General features: G+C 41.5%; 1 protein-coding gene across 6 annotated transcripts in view; it reads left to right on the top strand.

Moving 5' to 3' along the window:
* Positions 1-16,051, top strand: part of LCORL (ligand dependent nuclear receptor corepressor like) — a 374,618-nt gene that overhangs the window by 143,292 nt on the left and 215,275 nt on the right. The window contains exon 1 of one of the 6 annotated variants that reach the window (XM_029590377.1): positions 5,993-6,007. The exons of the other annotated variants lie outside the window; for them this stretch is intronic. The gene's annotated coding sequence lies outside the window, so the exon portion shown is untranslated. Of the gene's footprint in view, positions 1-5,992; positions 6,008-16,051 lie in introns of those variants that run through there. 6 annotated transcript variants of the gene reach the window in all.

Genomic DNA, 16,051 nt, shown 5'->3' on the forward strand with positions numbered 1-16,051 from the left:
TGGTTCACACGGATAACTAAATGACAATGTTCTCTATACACCAGAAAGAAAAGTCCAGTTCATGTTACCTCTGCTATCAGGCAGTTCAGATTCTGGAATGGGCCCACGAGGGATCCATCTCTCTACAAGCCACTTATTTACCCGGGATTCTCAATTCCAGAGCGATCAAACTCAGAATTTTTTGCTCCCACGAATGACACCTGACTCCAGAGGTGACTCAAGTTCTCAGTTTGAGGTCTCCCTACAGTCGATCTTTTTGCATCAGAGAGCAATGGGATAATAGAGAACCTTTACTCTGTTTATCCAAGCCTGTTCGACTCGCTCCAGTCTCGCTCATTTCCATGCTCACTCTCCACGTGCACAGGCTTCTCATTCCCTGAATCACATTCTCTTACATTCACACACACCAGTCTTTTTCTCTCACACACACCGTCACCTTACCAAGCAGTCTCTCTCATGCATGCACACTCACCCAGGTTTCTCACTCCCATGCTTTCTTTCACCCCCACAACACCAGGCTTCTTATGCCCATGCTTTCCCACATACCCAGATTTCTCACTTCCATGCTTTTTCTCTCTCTCACACACACACATCAGTCACCTCCCTGACTAATGTCTCACACTCTCACATACACATCAGTCATCTCCTTGAGTAGTCACTTTCATTGTCTCTCACATACACACACATCAGCTCTCTGACCAGTCAATCACACACAAGCTGGCTGGCTGGCTGCTTCTCTCTCTTTCTCTCACTCACTTCCTCTTCTCCGCCCCCCCCCCCCCCCCCCCGCAGCACAAATGGGAGCTGCAGCAGCCGCCTCCTCCAGCCCCCGCAGGCCAAGAAAGAAGAATCCCATCGGCCGCGGGAGGCTCCTGCTGCTGTCTCCTTTCTCGATTACCGGCTGCTTCAATTGCTCAGGGACCAGCGCTGCAGGCGCCGCTGCTACTTTATCACGCGGCACGGCTCTTTCTCCTTCCCGCGCACTGCTCCGTGTATCACTTCCTGTTCCGGGTCACGGGAGCGGGGAGAGGGCAGGCGCGGGTGCCACAGCTTCTTCTAGCACCGCTGCCGTTCCCACTGGGCTTGAACGTGCTGACAGCCCGGTGGCAACGGCAGCGGGAGAGACCAGGAGCGCGCGACACACCTGCCGGTGTTGGCGGTGCCGCAGACCGGCAAAAAACTCCCACGGCCCGGTCCGCGGACCGGTGGTTGGGGACCCCTGCCTTAGGCGACCCCTAGCAAATCGTCATTCGACCCCCAAAGGGGTCGCGACCCACAGGTTGAGAACCGCTGCCCTAGAGGCTTAAGAATCAACAAGCCTCCAAGCATGTACCAGGAGGACTCCAATTTTATGAATAGCTGGGAGGCTATTCTTAACAAGTGTTCCCTTGATCTGATGATCCTCATCATTAAAACAGCAAAGAAAAGAGAGGAAAAACTTAAAGCAGAATTGGATCAACAACTCCAGTACCTTAAGGAAAAGGACTTGTGTTTTGATGTGATTCATCAGGACTACAAAACGAATTTAGAGAAATTTATTAAGGACTTAAAGAATGATAAATATGAGAAATTTAAGAGGGACGAGAATGATTATTTACTCCTGGCATAGACAAAACAAGAATTACAAATATAATTATAGATCAAAAAATGATGTCCCCTTGCAAGGATATAACAACAATAGAAATAGACAACAGCAAGATGCTGATGAGCCCATCAGTGTTAGTCCCAACGTAGACAGGGGTTCCAAACGCATACGTAGTGACAATGGTGAATATATAGACCCATCAGCATCACTGTTTAGCACAGTACAAGATCAAGTACCACCAAAACCAGTTTACCAGGTTTTTCAGCTTGGCAAACTATGGAAGAAGGACGGAACAAAACCACGATATCAGAGAAAAAATGGGAGACACCTCCAGAAAGAGGAAGGGGGAGGGGCAGGGGCAGATTGTTCTACAATCAAAACCAAAAACCCCAATACTAAAAGGCAGTAACTCTGTAGTTAACATCGCCCAAAGGACACTTATATCAGAAGAAATTGCTATTTTGAACAAAGGTTTATCCTTTTCCCTATGGGGAATTATAATGCTTTCAGAACCAGAATTGATCTATTTAAGTTCACGAGGAGATTAAAAATTATGGAGATGTTTTCAACTAAACCTACTATGTCAGACAATTCTATAGTGAGACCTAATAGTAAATGGATGCCTAGCGGACCGATCAATCCTATCATACATACATTTGAAACTTTAGTACTTAAAGAAATTGCAGAAAAAGAAAAGAAGTTTAAGTACAAACATAATATCACAAAAGGCGAGAGGAAAGCTTTGGAGTCTTTAGGTAAGGATACTACTATAGTCATCAAACCCGCCTACAAAGGCGGTGCTATTGTAGTTATGGACAGGGAGAAATATGTATCTGAAATAGACAGACAACTTTCTGACACAAATTTTTATAAGAAACTGACAGTTGATCCAACAAGCACTATTAGAAAAGAGTTAGAAAGTATTTTAACCATAGCTGAAAAGTTTAATTATCTGACTAAAAAAGAAATATCATTTCTTAGAGTAGCACATCCATTCAAACCAGTTATATACACCCTACCAAAGATTCACAAATCCATTTCGGATCCGCCTGGCAGGCCCATCATTTCCACCAATGGTTCATTTCTGGAACAGATTTCAATTTTTGTAGACAATTTTTTGCACCCATATGTACCAAAAATACCGTCATACGTGAGGGACTCTACCCACATGATTAATATTCTCATGGACTTATCTGTGGACTGTACAGATATTATCATGGCAACATTGGATGTAGATTCACTCTACACAAATATACCTCACGATAGAGCTATAGACATAATCGAGGAAACCATTTTTGGTAGAGATATACATACCAGAGTACCAACTCAGTTAATTTTGGAATTAGCAACTATAGCTTTGACCAAGAATTTTTTCACTTTCGATCGACAATTTTATGTACAAACCAAGGGAGTGGCGATGGGGTCGGCTATGGCCCCATCCATAGCTAACCTATATGTAGCGAAATTCGAAGAGAAATACCTTAATAATTGTAAATATGATGCAAACATCAAACTATGGAAACACTACATAGATGATGTGTTTCTTGTGTGGGAAGGCAGTGAAAAAGCTTTGTTGGAATTTAAAACTTGGATTAATGGTTTAGACATAAATCTCAAGTTCAAGATGGAATTTGATAGGAACAAGATTGCGTTCTTGGATATATTAATCATGAATACCCCGACAGGATTCATGACAGATATATACCGGAAACCTACTGACATGAACAAACTCCTTGCATATGATAGTTGCCACAACAAATCTTTTATACGAAATCTGCCATACAGCCAATTTCTATGTTTAAAAAGATTGTGTACTGATGACGATACATTTAAATTAAGATCATTTGAAATGAACAGATTCATGGAAAGGGGTTATCCACAAACATGCATTAATAGCTGTCTTAATAGGGCTAAAGGACAAGAACGCTCCATGTTGTTAAAACCTGGTAAGAAATCATCTAAGAATGAGAAGATAATTTGTCCTTTAACATTTACTGGTCTTTCCCATGACATCATGAAAACCATCAGAAAACACTGGCACATAATACAGTCTCTCCCACATTTCAAAGACAAAGAAATAATGGTTGCAAATAAACGCGACAAAAATGTAAGAGTATGTGTCACCATCTGCTCTACCATCCATCAAATATATAAACAATAATCTGTGTGGACATGGTCCCTGTGGGAACTGTAGCGTGTGTTCAGTGAATCTCAAAGTACAGATGTTATCTATTCCAACTACTGGCAAAACATTCAAACTTAGGAGTTTAACCAATTGTAAAAGCACAGGAGTCGTTTATATAGCCATATGTCCTTGTAATAAAATTTACGTAGGTAAGACTATTAGAAAATTTAGTAAAAGGATCATTGAGCACAAAAGTGCTATCAATAGAAAATGTGAAGGAAAACCTTTAGTTGCACACTCTATACAGATGGGTCATATTTTCACAGATTATAGGTTCTGCGTTATCAGCCATCTAAGAATTGGAGGGGAGGTGATTTTGACAACCTTTTGCTGAGGCTTGAACAACAGTTCATTTTTGAATTCATGACTATGTCCCCAATGGGTCTCAATGGAGAGACTGATCTTAGTGTGTATCTCTAGATTACCTTTTAAGATCCATTTTTTACTACTTTTCATCACTTGTTTTTACTATTTTATTTTTTCAACTTTTATTTTCTATTTATTATTTATTATTTTTTTATTTATTTTTTATCCTTTATTATTTTTTTTATTCATTTAGTGTGTGTGGTTTTTTCTGGTCCATTGACAATGTATGTATGGCTCATATATGCCACATCTTTTTATTGATTAATCTTTTAATACTGTCAGTACTGTTAAAAGCTGATTGTTTTACTTGACCCGAATCAACTTAGTATTTATGTATCGATTTAGTGTCATACCAGACATGTCATTAAGCTGTTTAAACAGTTGGTATGCAAGCTAGCTTCTGACTATGACATACGTAATGGCAAACCAATGCAATTCTTAATTTGAACGTATCTGCTATCTCGGTTGCCCAGTTTTAAATTTGACAGGTACACTGAATGCATCCGGGTACCTGGTCACTATGTTTTTCAACACTAGTACCTTGACATTAAACCCGGAATGAGTTTTTGTTGACATATAATGAATATAAGGAGTGTGCCCCTTTTGACATATATATTTTATAATTTTTTTCTATTTTTATCTTTGTTTTTAATTTTTTAATTTTATCTTTGTTTTTACTTTTGCATCCTTGTTTATTTCCCTCGGTTTCAATAATATTGGGACACTCACACCAGGATTACTAATGACCCTGCTTAAATCAAATTAGATTTAGGTGTGTATGTTATCGCGAGTATTAGAAGGTGTGGTGGGGTATAATAATGCCGCGAGACGGCTCAGTTCTGTTTTACACAGCATTTCCTTGAGCGGCGAGTAGCTGTATGCCGTTCACTGAAGGTAAATATATGAAGATAAAGGGCTATTATGTCTTTATAATACAACTTGCTCCAAACCCTTGGGAACATTTATATACAAATTGTTTTCGTTAAATGAGTTACTCACTTATTTTAACTCTTAGCGAGTTTAAATGTCCCTTCTTAGGCTTGCTTCTCTCCGTTTCTGCTATAAGTTTGAATTCATTCTGTAACAGTGCGTTCGTATTTAGTTTTAATTTATTTTAATGGCACTAGGCTATTTTTATGTAGTGGGCTTTAGAGCACTGCCATATTTAACATACATAAGTCCAACGTTAGTAACATTGTTGTTTAAAATCAGGCAAGCATGTTACGAGCACTAGAAGGCTCTGTGGGGCATAGGTATACCACGAGGCGGCTTATCTAAGTCTTACACAGCATTTGCTATAGCGGAGAGTAGTTGTATGCCAGTTTACAAAAGGGTCACTTTAACCTTTTTTTAAAATCATTTTGAAACGCAATTATCAGACATTTAAATTTTATTGTGCGGTTTAATTCTCTGTGAGTTTAAATGCATTTTCTTAGGCTTGTCATCTTCCAGGTTTGATTAAAGGTTGAATTAAGTCCATAATAGTTCGTGGTACTTAACTATTATTTTATGGAATTTTATTTAGAATTTATACCAGTGACACTTTTTCTGGGCATTTTTATTATTTATTAATTTTAAGCAACTGATTATAGATACGTTTGAAGACAATACCATACATACCATGTAAAAGTTAAGCACTAACGATATAGTAAATCATTTACACAAAAAATGTTTTTCCCCAATATTATAATACTTTAATGTTCTTTGTTTCCTTTGAAAGAATTACGATATCACTATCCTCACAGTGGTCTGTGATTGACAGCATCTGTTTTTAGAACAGGTCTGATAGTCAGTTCGCTGATTTATGTTCCTTCGACTATGATACACACAACGTCTGCACTGATCTGAGCCAAATCGAGTGGTTCAAAAAGGTACTTATGATATATAAAAAAATTACTTTCAGAATCTTTTCACACTGTGTGAAGTTCAAATAGGGATTCAAAAATAAATTCTGTGAACCATCCACACCTTTTCATTTATTTAATTCAAATTTATTTTCAATTTATTTACTTCACTGGATTTTGTTTATTTATTTTGTTTCTTTTATTTTTTCATCTCATATTTTTCAGTTTTGTTTATCATACTGTTTTGTTCTTATGCTCTATACACCCTGGTTCATTTTGTTTTTTCATACACATAATATATTATGATTCCTTCATGGCTGTTTTTTTAGTTCTTTACACCAACACATGTACTCCCTTTATAATCATATATACTTTATGTATATCTATATAGATATTATATGTAGTTATCTATTTTGTTTGTCGTTTGTTGCATTAATATCTGTACATACAAATATACACTTGTCCTATAAAATATTTGCATATGTATATTTATACACACAAACAAGTTAGCAATGTGATTCCAATTTTTAAGTGCAATACGTTTACTTTTCTATTTTTATGTCATATTATTTTATATGATTTATATAAGTTTTATATTGCATTTTACTTGTTACAAATATTCATGTTTGTGTGTCCTTTTATTTGTTTTTATTTGTTTGCAATAGCCCCTGAGGCAGCTCGTAGAGCGAAACTCGGCCAGAGTCGGGCAAGATTCAGTAAAGTCCATTTTTTACCGATTCCACTGTTTGTCTGTTTGCTGCTAGCCACATTGGATCGGTTACCGGTTTGTTTTCTTGGACCATTATCTCTCCCTTGGGCATAGGCTGGTTGATCAGGCCAGCATGTCCCCGGCACGAGCAGCCAAAGTCTTTGTTGCACAATCAGTTATTGGCAGCAACATTTTCCTTACAAGCCTTAGTAAAAGATTTGCAAAACTGTGACTTGGAGTTTTGTCCAAACTTTTTATATCTCTTTATTGTTTAGGTAAAGATTCCTGGCGTGACAGTAGATTGGTCAATCTGTCCTGTGGAGTCTATTTTGAGATTTAGAATCCAATTCTAGCTTCCCTAGAGCCTATTGCTTCTATTTTTTCTTAAAAAAAAAAAGTTGGCAGCAAAAATAGTTCTACCTGTTGACACTGTTTTATGGTTGTATTGTTTTCCTTTTTTTTTTTTTTTATTAGGGCAGCCTGTAGCTAGGGATTTGCTTACCTGTGAGAACTTCACATCCTGCTTATCCTTGGTGAATGTGAAATTTGCTTACTTTTAACAAGTGTTCTTTGAAGACTGCAGAATGGAAGCCCTCATGGAACCCATCTGCCTCCTTTTCGATCTGATATTAGCTATATTAAGAACTGATGGGAGCTCCATGTGATGTCTGAGGTAGGACAGCTTGCACATGCTCAGTGGAGCATGCCAAATCTTCCTGAAGCTATATAAAGTAAACTTCACTAGCTCAGGCTTTGTTGGATGATGTCAACCACATGCAAGTACATGCATCCTGATATCTTCGAAGAATGTCTGTTAAAAGTAGGGAACTTTCGCTTTCTCTCATTACAAGGTGATTTATTGGGAGTTGAGCATGTGTAACATAATCTCATCTTCATGGGATTATGTCCATCGCCTCCTTCCTCCCTGTGTGTAGTAGAAATCCTGCATGCCTGCCAGTCTTATTCAGTTTGTTCAAGGAGGAGAATCTCACCGTACCTCTGCTATAAAGCTTATTTCAGCTTTTATTTCTCTTTTTTCAAAGTACTTTCAAAGCAAAAAAATAATTACTCTTATCTCTTCAGCATGTCTTGCCAAAAGAAATCTACTATCAGTGGATTCAAAAATTGCATCTGCTGCAAAACAGTGTCCCTCACAGATTGGCATGAGCTGTGCCTCGGAGTGAACCATGATCAGGCAAACTGCTATGCCTGCATACAGATATCCCCACATTCCCAGTGTTCCAGGGCTAGTGAAATCGAAGATCTATGTAAATCTCTTTGGATTTTCAGCAAATCCTCTTATCCCAGGACAAGCAGGATGATAGTCCTCACATATAGGTGATGTCACTGGACGGAGCCCTATTACGGAAAACTTTCTGTCAAAGTTTCTAGAAACTTTTGACTGGCACACTGAGCCCATTGAGCATGCCAGCATGCCATTATCCCTCAAGCCACAGGGGTCTCCCTTCAGTCTTTTTTTCTGCGCTGCTATTAGCCTCGCGGTGAAGGAGCCCTGTGTGATAGTTTTCACACGATTTCCTGACAGGAAAAGTTTCAAAATTTTCCCTTCATAGGGGGTCTCCCTTTCGATACCGGTCGGTGAGTACAAAATTTCCTCCGGTCGATATCGGTTTTTCACATTTTTTCTCTTCACAAGGCTGTCGACGGCTGTCCGGCCTTTAAAATAGAACGGGTTTCAAAAAATGCCAGAATTGCCCTCGCACCATGTCCATCACCGACCGCAATGTAGAGTGTGTTTTGTGCCTGGGCGAGGGACATAACGTATCGACATGTCCACAGTGCGCCGAGATGACAGCTAAAGGCAGACGGGTCCATCTGGAGAAGATGGAACATCTCTTCCATCTTCAATTACTTCTGTCGACATCGACTCAGTCGTCTCTGGCTGGAGCGGCGAAGAAATTGGTTCTTAAAACTAAACGGCGTGCAGATGGCAGCGGTGACCGGTCGTCTCCGACTCCATCTCAGTCATCCACAAAATCTACATCGGGGCTCGAGAAGCAAGCCTCAGATCACTGAGAAAAACATCGCCATCGACTGACTTCGCCCGATGTCGGTTCAACTCCTAGAGCCCTCTTGATGCCCGTTGAACCATCACCAAAAAGGTCTCTAGTGGAAGAGCATCAATACCCTCGATGCCTCTCACTCCAAGGCGATCCCCACCAATATCGGTGCCGGGTACCGCGCCACCACAGGGATCTGTGGAAGAGCTGGTGCCGCCTTCTCTGCCACACCCTATAGCTGCTCTGACCTCACCAGCTATACGGAAGGAACTGGACGGTTTCATCCGTCAGGCAGTAAAAGATGCTCTGAGACACATGGGACCATCGACACCGATGCCGCCACAAAACACTATCACCGGCACTGATGCCTGCTCCGATACATATGCTGATGCCAACACCCGGACCTTTCCCTATTAGCACCGATACTCGATAGGCTCAACGCCCTTATCGGTGACTTTCCGAAGCAACCATCGCCATAGGGTACCAAAACTTCGGTTTCCAACCCCTGGGACAATGATGCCTCGAGGGATTCCTCAATGCCCGAACCAATCCTGGGACCCTCGGGTATTTCACAGCCGAGACTCCTGAGTTCTCCATCGGTTCCCTTCCTTCCGCCATCAATGCCGCCAATGAAACTATCAATGCCTCTTTTTATTCCTCCTCCACGGCAACCTTCTTTAGACACCTGGGAGGAAGAAAACACCGATTCTTCATAGGAGGATGTTTTATCAGATCCATCCCTGCTGGAAGAGAGAAGAAAATCACCACTGGAGAATTTCTTCTTTTCAAACTTTGTGAAAGACATGGCAGATACCACCAGACACAAAACCCTTGAGGTCTTGTAATTTGTAGATCCTCCTAAAAAAGTTATAGCAATCCCTGTGCATGATGTACTTGTGGATCTTCAGCATAGGTTGTGGGAGCACCCTTGTTCTCTACCACCAGTAAACAAGCGGACTGACGCCACTTATCTGGTTCAGCACATACCAGGCTTCCAGAAATCTCAGCTCCCACACCAGTCTGTAGTGATGCAATCTGCCCAAAAGAAGTCAAAGAGAATTCGCCCTCACTCGTCTATGCCTCCTGGGAAGGAACAAAACTTTCTAGATTCTCTTGGCTGGAAAATGTTCCAAGGGTCAATGCTGGTCTCAAGAATTGCGTCATATCAGTTATATATGACTCAATATCAGCGCAATTTGTGGAAACAAATACAAGAATTGACTGAGTCACTCCCTCAACAATACCAAGATTCCCGTACTAATGTCATTCATAAGGGTCTAGAGCAGGGGTAGGTAAGTCCGGTCCTCGAGGGCTGCAAACCAGTCGGGTTTTCAGGGTACCCCTAATGAATATGCATGAAATAGATTTGCATACAACTGAGGCAGTGTGTATGCAGGTCTCTCTCATGCATATTCATTAAGGATATCCTGAAAACCCAACTGGTTTGCAGCCCTCGAGGACCGGAATTGCCCACCCCTGGTCTAAAGGCAGGGAAGCATGAGGTCCGTGCAGCTTATGACTATTTTGAAACATCGTCCAGGATGGCTGCAACAGGAATTAATTCCTGTAGATGGGCCTGGTTAAAGGCTTCTGACCTCAGGTCTGAAATTCAAGACAAATTGGCAGAACCTCTTTGAAGACAAAGTACATGCTGCAGTGGCACAATTAAAAGAAAATTCTGAGACCCTATGGCAACTCTCAGCTGTTCCAACTGACACCATCTTCTGCATGAAGAACAGTCAGAAAAGATACTAGAAAACCCTGTTATAGACCATGAAGATACTATCCTCCAGCATCTCGTGGAAGGGTATCAAGACCATCCCAGAGAGGTCAGTCTAGACAGCCGAGGGCATAAGAACATGAGAAAATGCCATACTGGGTCAGACCAAGGGTCCATCAAGCCCAGCATCCAACAGTGGCCAATCCAGGCCATAAGGACCTGGCAAGTACCCAAAAACTAAGTCTATTCCATGTTACCATTGCTAATGGCAATGGCTATTTTCTAAGTGAACTTAATAGCAGGTAGTGGACTTCTCCTCCAAGAACTTATCCAATCCTTTTTTAAACACTGCTATACTAACTGCACTAACCACATCCTCTGGCAACAAATTCCAGAGTTTAATTGTGCGTTGAGTAAAAAAGAACTTTCTCCGATTAGTTTTAAATGTGCCCCATGTTAACCTCATGGAGTGTCCCCCTAGTCTTTCTACTATCCGAAAGAGTAAATAACCGATTCACATCTACCCGTTCTAGACCTCTCATAATTTTAAACATCTCTATCATATCCCCCTTCAGCCGTCTCTTCTCCAAGCTGAAAAGTCCTAACCTCTTTAGTCTTTCCTCATAGGGGAGCTGTTCCATTCCCCTTATCATTTTGGTAGCCCTTCTCTGTACTTTCTCCATCGCAATTATATCTTTTTTGAGATGTGGCGACCAGAATTGTACAGAGTATTCAAGGTGTGGTCTCACCATGGAGCGTTACAGAGGTATTATGACATTTTCCGTTTTATTCACCATTCCCTTTCTAATAATTCCCAACATTCTGTTTGCTTTTTTGACTGCCGCAGCACCCTGAACCGACTATTTCAATGTGTTATCCACTATGACGCCTAGATCTCTTTCTTGGGTTGTAGCACCTAATATGGAACCCAACATTGTGTAAATATAGCATGGGTTATTTTTCCCTATATGCATCACCTTGCACTTATCCACATTAAATTTCATCTGCCATTTGGATGCCCAATTTTCCAGTCTCACAAGGTCTTCCTGCAATTTATCACAATCTGCTTGTGATTTAACTAATCTGAACAATTTTGTATCATCTGCAAATTTAATTATCTCACTCGTCATATTTCTTTCCAGATCATTTATAAATATATTGAAAAGTAAGGGTCCCAATACAGATCCCTGAGGCACTCCACTGTCCACTCTCTTCCACTGAGAAAATTGTCCATTTAATCCTATTCTCTGTTTCCTGTCTTTTAGCCAGTTTGCAATCCACGAAAGGACATCTCCACCTATCCCATGACTGTTTACTTTTCCTAGAAGCCTCTCATGAGGAACTTTGTCAAACACCTTCTGAAAATCCAAGTATACTACATCTACCGGTTCACCTTTATCCACGTGTTTATTAACTCCTTCAAAAAAGTGAAGCAGATTTGTGAGGCAAGACTTGCCCTGGGTAAAGCCATGCTGACTTTGTTCCATTAAACCATGTCTATCTATATGTTCTGTGATTTTGATGTTTAGAACACTTTCCACTATTTTTCCTGGCACTGAAGTCAGGCTAACCGGTCTGTAGTTTCTCGGATCGCCCCCTGGAGCCCTTTCTAAATATTGGGGTTACATTTGCTATCCTCCAGTCTTCAGGTACAATGGATGATTTTAATGATAGGTTACAAATTTTTACTAATAGGTCTGAAATTTCATTTTTTAGTTCCTTCAGAACTCTGGGGTGTATACCATCCGGTCCAGGTGATTTACTACTCTTCAGTTTGTCAATCAGGTCTACCACATCTTCTAGGTTCACTGTGATTTGATTCAGTTCATCTGAATCATTACCCATGAAAACCTCCATTACGGGTCCCTCCCCAACATCCTCTTCAGTAAACACTGAAGCAAAGAAATCATTTAATCTTTCCGCGATGGCCTTATCTTCTCTAAGTGCCCCTTTAACCCCTCGATCATCTAACGATCGAGGGGCTCCTAGGCCACAACCTCGCCCTCAAACAGGCCCTGCAACAGGTTTTTGAAAATCCTGCCAGAGAACAGCAGCCACGCCATCAATCCAGCCCCAAATCTACCAGTAGGAGGTCGGATCTCCTTTTCCTTCCCAATTGGTCAAATATCACAACAGATCAATGGGTACTCTCCATTATACATCAAGGTTACCATCTGGATTTTCTCACAATGCCCAAAGATTTTCCACCAAGCTCACTTTGGGTTCACAAGGATCACTCTACACTTCTGCAAACAGAATTATCCATCCTCCTGAGAGCCAGAGCCGTGGAACCAGTTCTCCAACCTCAGCAGGGCAGAGGATTCTACTCCCGATATTTTCTCGTTCCAAAGAAAACAGGAGGCCTACGTCCTATCTTAGACCTCCAAAATATCAACAAATTTCTACGGAGGGAAAAGTTCAGAATGGTATCCTTAGGCACCATGCTTCCCCTTCTTCAGTCAGGAGACTGGCTCTGTTCTCTGGATCTTCAAGACGCTTATGCTCACATTCCAATATTTCCCCCTCATCTCAAGTTCCTGCGTTTCCTGGTAGGTCATCAACATTTTCAGTACCGTGTTTTGCCATTCGGACTGGCCTCGGCACCCAGAGTATTCACAAAGTGCCTAGCGGTGGCAGCGGCCAATTTACGCAAGATGGGAATACATATCTTTCCGTATCTAGACTGGCTTATCAAAAGCCATTCAAGACAAGCAGCATTCCAATTCTTTCAAATTAACCATCAATCTGCTTCACTCGTTAGGATTTCTAATAAACTACCCAAAATCCCACCTCCTACCATCTTGCCTTCTACAATTCATCGGAGCAGAATTAAACACCACTGTATCCAAAGCCTTGCTTCCAAAGGACCGTGCAGAGACTCTGTCCACTTTACTGAACTCTCTATGCCCAAGGCGAACATTGACAACCCATCAGTTCCTCACTGTGCTCAGCCGCATGGCTTCCACAGTTCGTCACTCCTATGGCCAGTGGACATTCAGTGCAGTGGACATTGAAATCTCAGTGGCTCCAAGCTATTCAACCACTGTCCTCTCCAATTCAAATATCCCACCAGTTACGTTCATCTCTCCTCTGGTGGGCGAACGCGAACAATTTGCTCAAAGGTCTACCTTTCCAGGAACCAGTTCCACAAGTCACCTTAACTACAGATGCATCCACCTTGGGTTGGGGAGTACATACAGGAAATCTTAAGACTTAAGGTACTTGGACAACACTCAAAGCAACTTTCCAAATAAACTTCTTGGAACTTCGAGCTATACGTTATGCTCTTTATACGTTCAAGGACTGCCTTTCATACAAGACTGTGCTAATATAGGTAGACAACATAGTTGCCATGTGGTACCTGAACAAACAAGGAAGCACGGGCTCTTATCTCCTTTGCCAAGAAACTGCACAAATTTGGGACTGGGCCCTAACGCATTCCATGTTTCTCCAGGCCACTTATCTGGTGGGCATTCACAACGTACTTGCAGACCGCCTTAGTTGTCAGTTCCAACCCCATGAGTGGTCCCTGGATCCTTCAGTAGCGACCAAGATATTCCAACATTGTGGTCAACCAACAATGGACCTCTTTGCATCCGAAATAAATCACAAAGTAGACAAATTCTGCTCTCTACACAGACAGAAGAGAAACCAGTTAGCCAAGGACGCCTTTGCTCGCCCCGGAACTCAGGTCTTCTATACACGTATCCCGCAATACCGCTGATAACCAAAACTCTAGTGAAGCTACAACAGGACAAAGGGTCAATGATACTCATAGCCCCGTATTGGCCTCGACAAGTATGGTTTCCCATACTTCTCAACCTCTCCATCAGAGAACCAATTCGCCTGGGCACATCACCCACTCTCATAACTCAGGATCAGGGCAGGTTGCGCCACCCCAACCTTCAGACCCTATCTCTCACAGCCTGGATGTTGAAAGCTTGATCTTGCAAACACTCTATCTTTCAACTAATGTCTCTCAAGTGCTTGTAGCTTCACGAAAACCTTCTACACGAAAATCTTATCGTCGTAAGTGGAAACAATTCACCACGTGGTGCACACAGAAAAGTATTGATCTATCTCTGGCATCTTTCAGACTCTGGTCTACAGACTTAGTCAGTTAGGGTACACCTGAGTGCTGTCTTAGCTTACCACAAGGGGTTAGGGGATGCCCCAATAGCGCAACCCCACATCAGTAGATTTGAGAGGTTTAGTTCAGCTAAAATCCCCTTTGCGGCCTTTGCGGCCACCAGTCACAGAATGGGACCTTAATGTGGTACTAGCGCAGCTCATGCGTTCTCCCTTTGTACCCATAGATTCATGTGATATTAAAAAAAAAAAAAAAAAAAAAAAAAATCTCCTCCTAATAGCTATTACATCTGCTAGAAGAGTTAGTGAGTTACAAGCACTTGTCACATACCAGGTTACTACATGACCGAGTGGTACTCCGTACTCACCCCAAATTCCTTCCCAAGGTGGTTACTGACTTCCACTTGAATCAATCTATAAATTTGCCCACATTCTTTCCCAGACCTCACTCTCACCAAGGCGAAAAAATCTTACACACCATGGACTGTAAACACATGCTAGCATATTATCTAGAACGCACTTTCGGAAATCCACTCAGCTCTTTGTTTCTTTTGACAAGAACAAACCGGGTAATGCAGTGGGCAAACAAACACTCCCTAACTGGCTAGCAGATTGTATAGACTTCTGCTGTGGCAAAGCAGGCCTTTCTCTCCAGGGACGAGTAAAGGCGCATTCAGAGCAATGGCAACCTCAGTAGCACACTATCGTTCCGTACAGATTGCTGATATATGCCAGGCTGCAACATGGAGCTCTCTTCACACATTTGCAGCCCATTACTGCTTGGACAAGGAAGGACGACAAGATTCAGCCTTTGGACAATCTGTCTTGAAAAACTTATTTCCAGTATAACCCCAACTTCTCCTTAACTAGTTTGCAGATTGTATAATTTGTTTCCAAGTATGGCTGATCTGAAAGTGGCTTGTCAAAGCCTCTAATGGTAGGGCCATGACAGCATTGTTGGCTTATTTAAGGTCTGCCTATATTCAAGACATTTCGGTCCATTTGCACACATCCCATGTCTGTCTGGACACTGTGAGGACTTTTCCTGCCTGACACTGTGTATGATAGGGATTAGTAAGTTTGACCTTTCCCTTCTCCACTATGTCTCTGATGGATAGAACCAAACTCCTTCCCCCCAGGGTTCATTTTTATTATTTTTGGGTTGTCTTCCATTGTTCAAAAAATATATATAAAATATAAAAGGTTTTTTCCCAACACATTTCCCACCATTATTGGTTCTTATTTTTGTTCCTCTGTTTTTGTTGGTTTGTTTTTTGTTTTTTTGTTGGACACCTCTTATTTAGGGAATCTTATGTGTGTGGCTCGGTGAACTGTTTGTCTTTAGAGAAAGTGAAGCTGCTTACCTGTAACAGTTCAATCACACACAACCTCCCACTTGCAAGTTTGGAATATTTTCTCCCCCTCCCCCCCCCCCCTTTCAAGTCAGAGATTTAGAATTGAGGATAACTGGAAGACTTCTGTAGCATGAGAAATGCAGTGCATGTATATCTGAACAAAATTTAATTTAATAG

Source organism: Rhinatrema bivittatum, chromosome 1, assembly GCF_901001135.1.
Source record: "Rhinatrema bivittatum chromosome 1, aRhiBiv1.1, whole genome shotgun sequence".
Classification (NCBI taxonomy): domain Eukaryota; kingdom Metazoa; phylum Chordata; class Amphibia; order Gymnophiona; family Rhinatrematidae; genus Rhinatrema; species Rhinatrema bivittatum.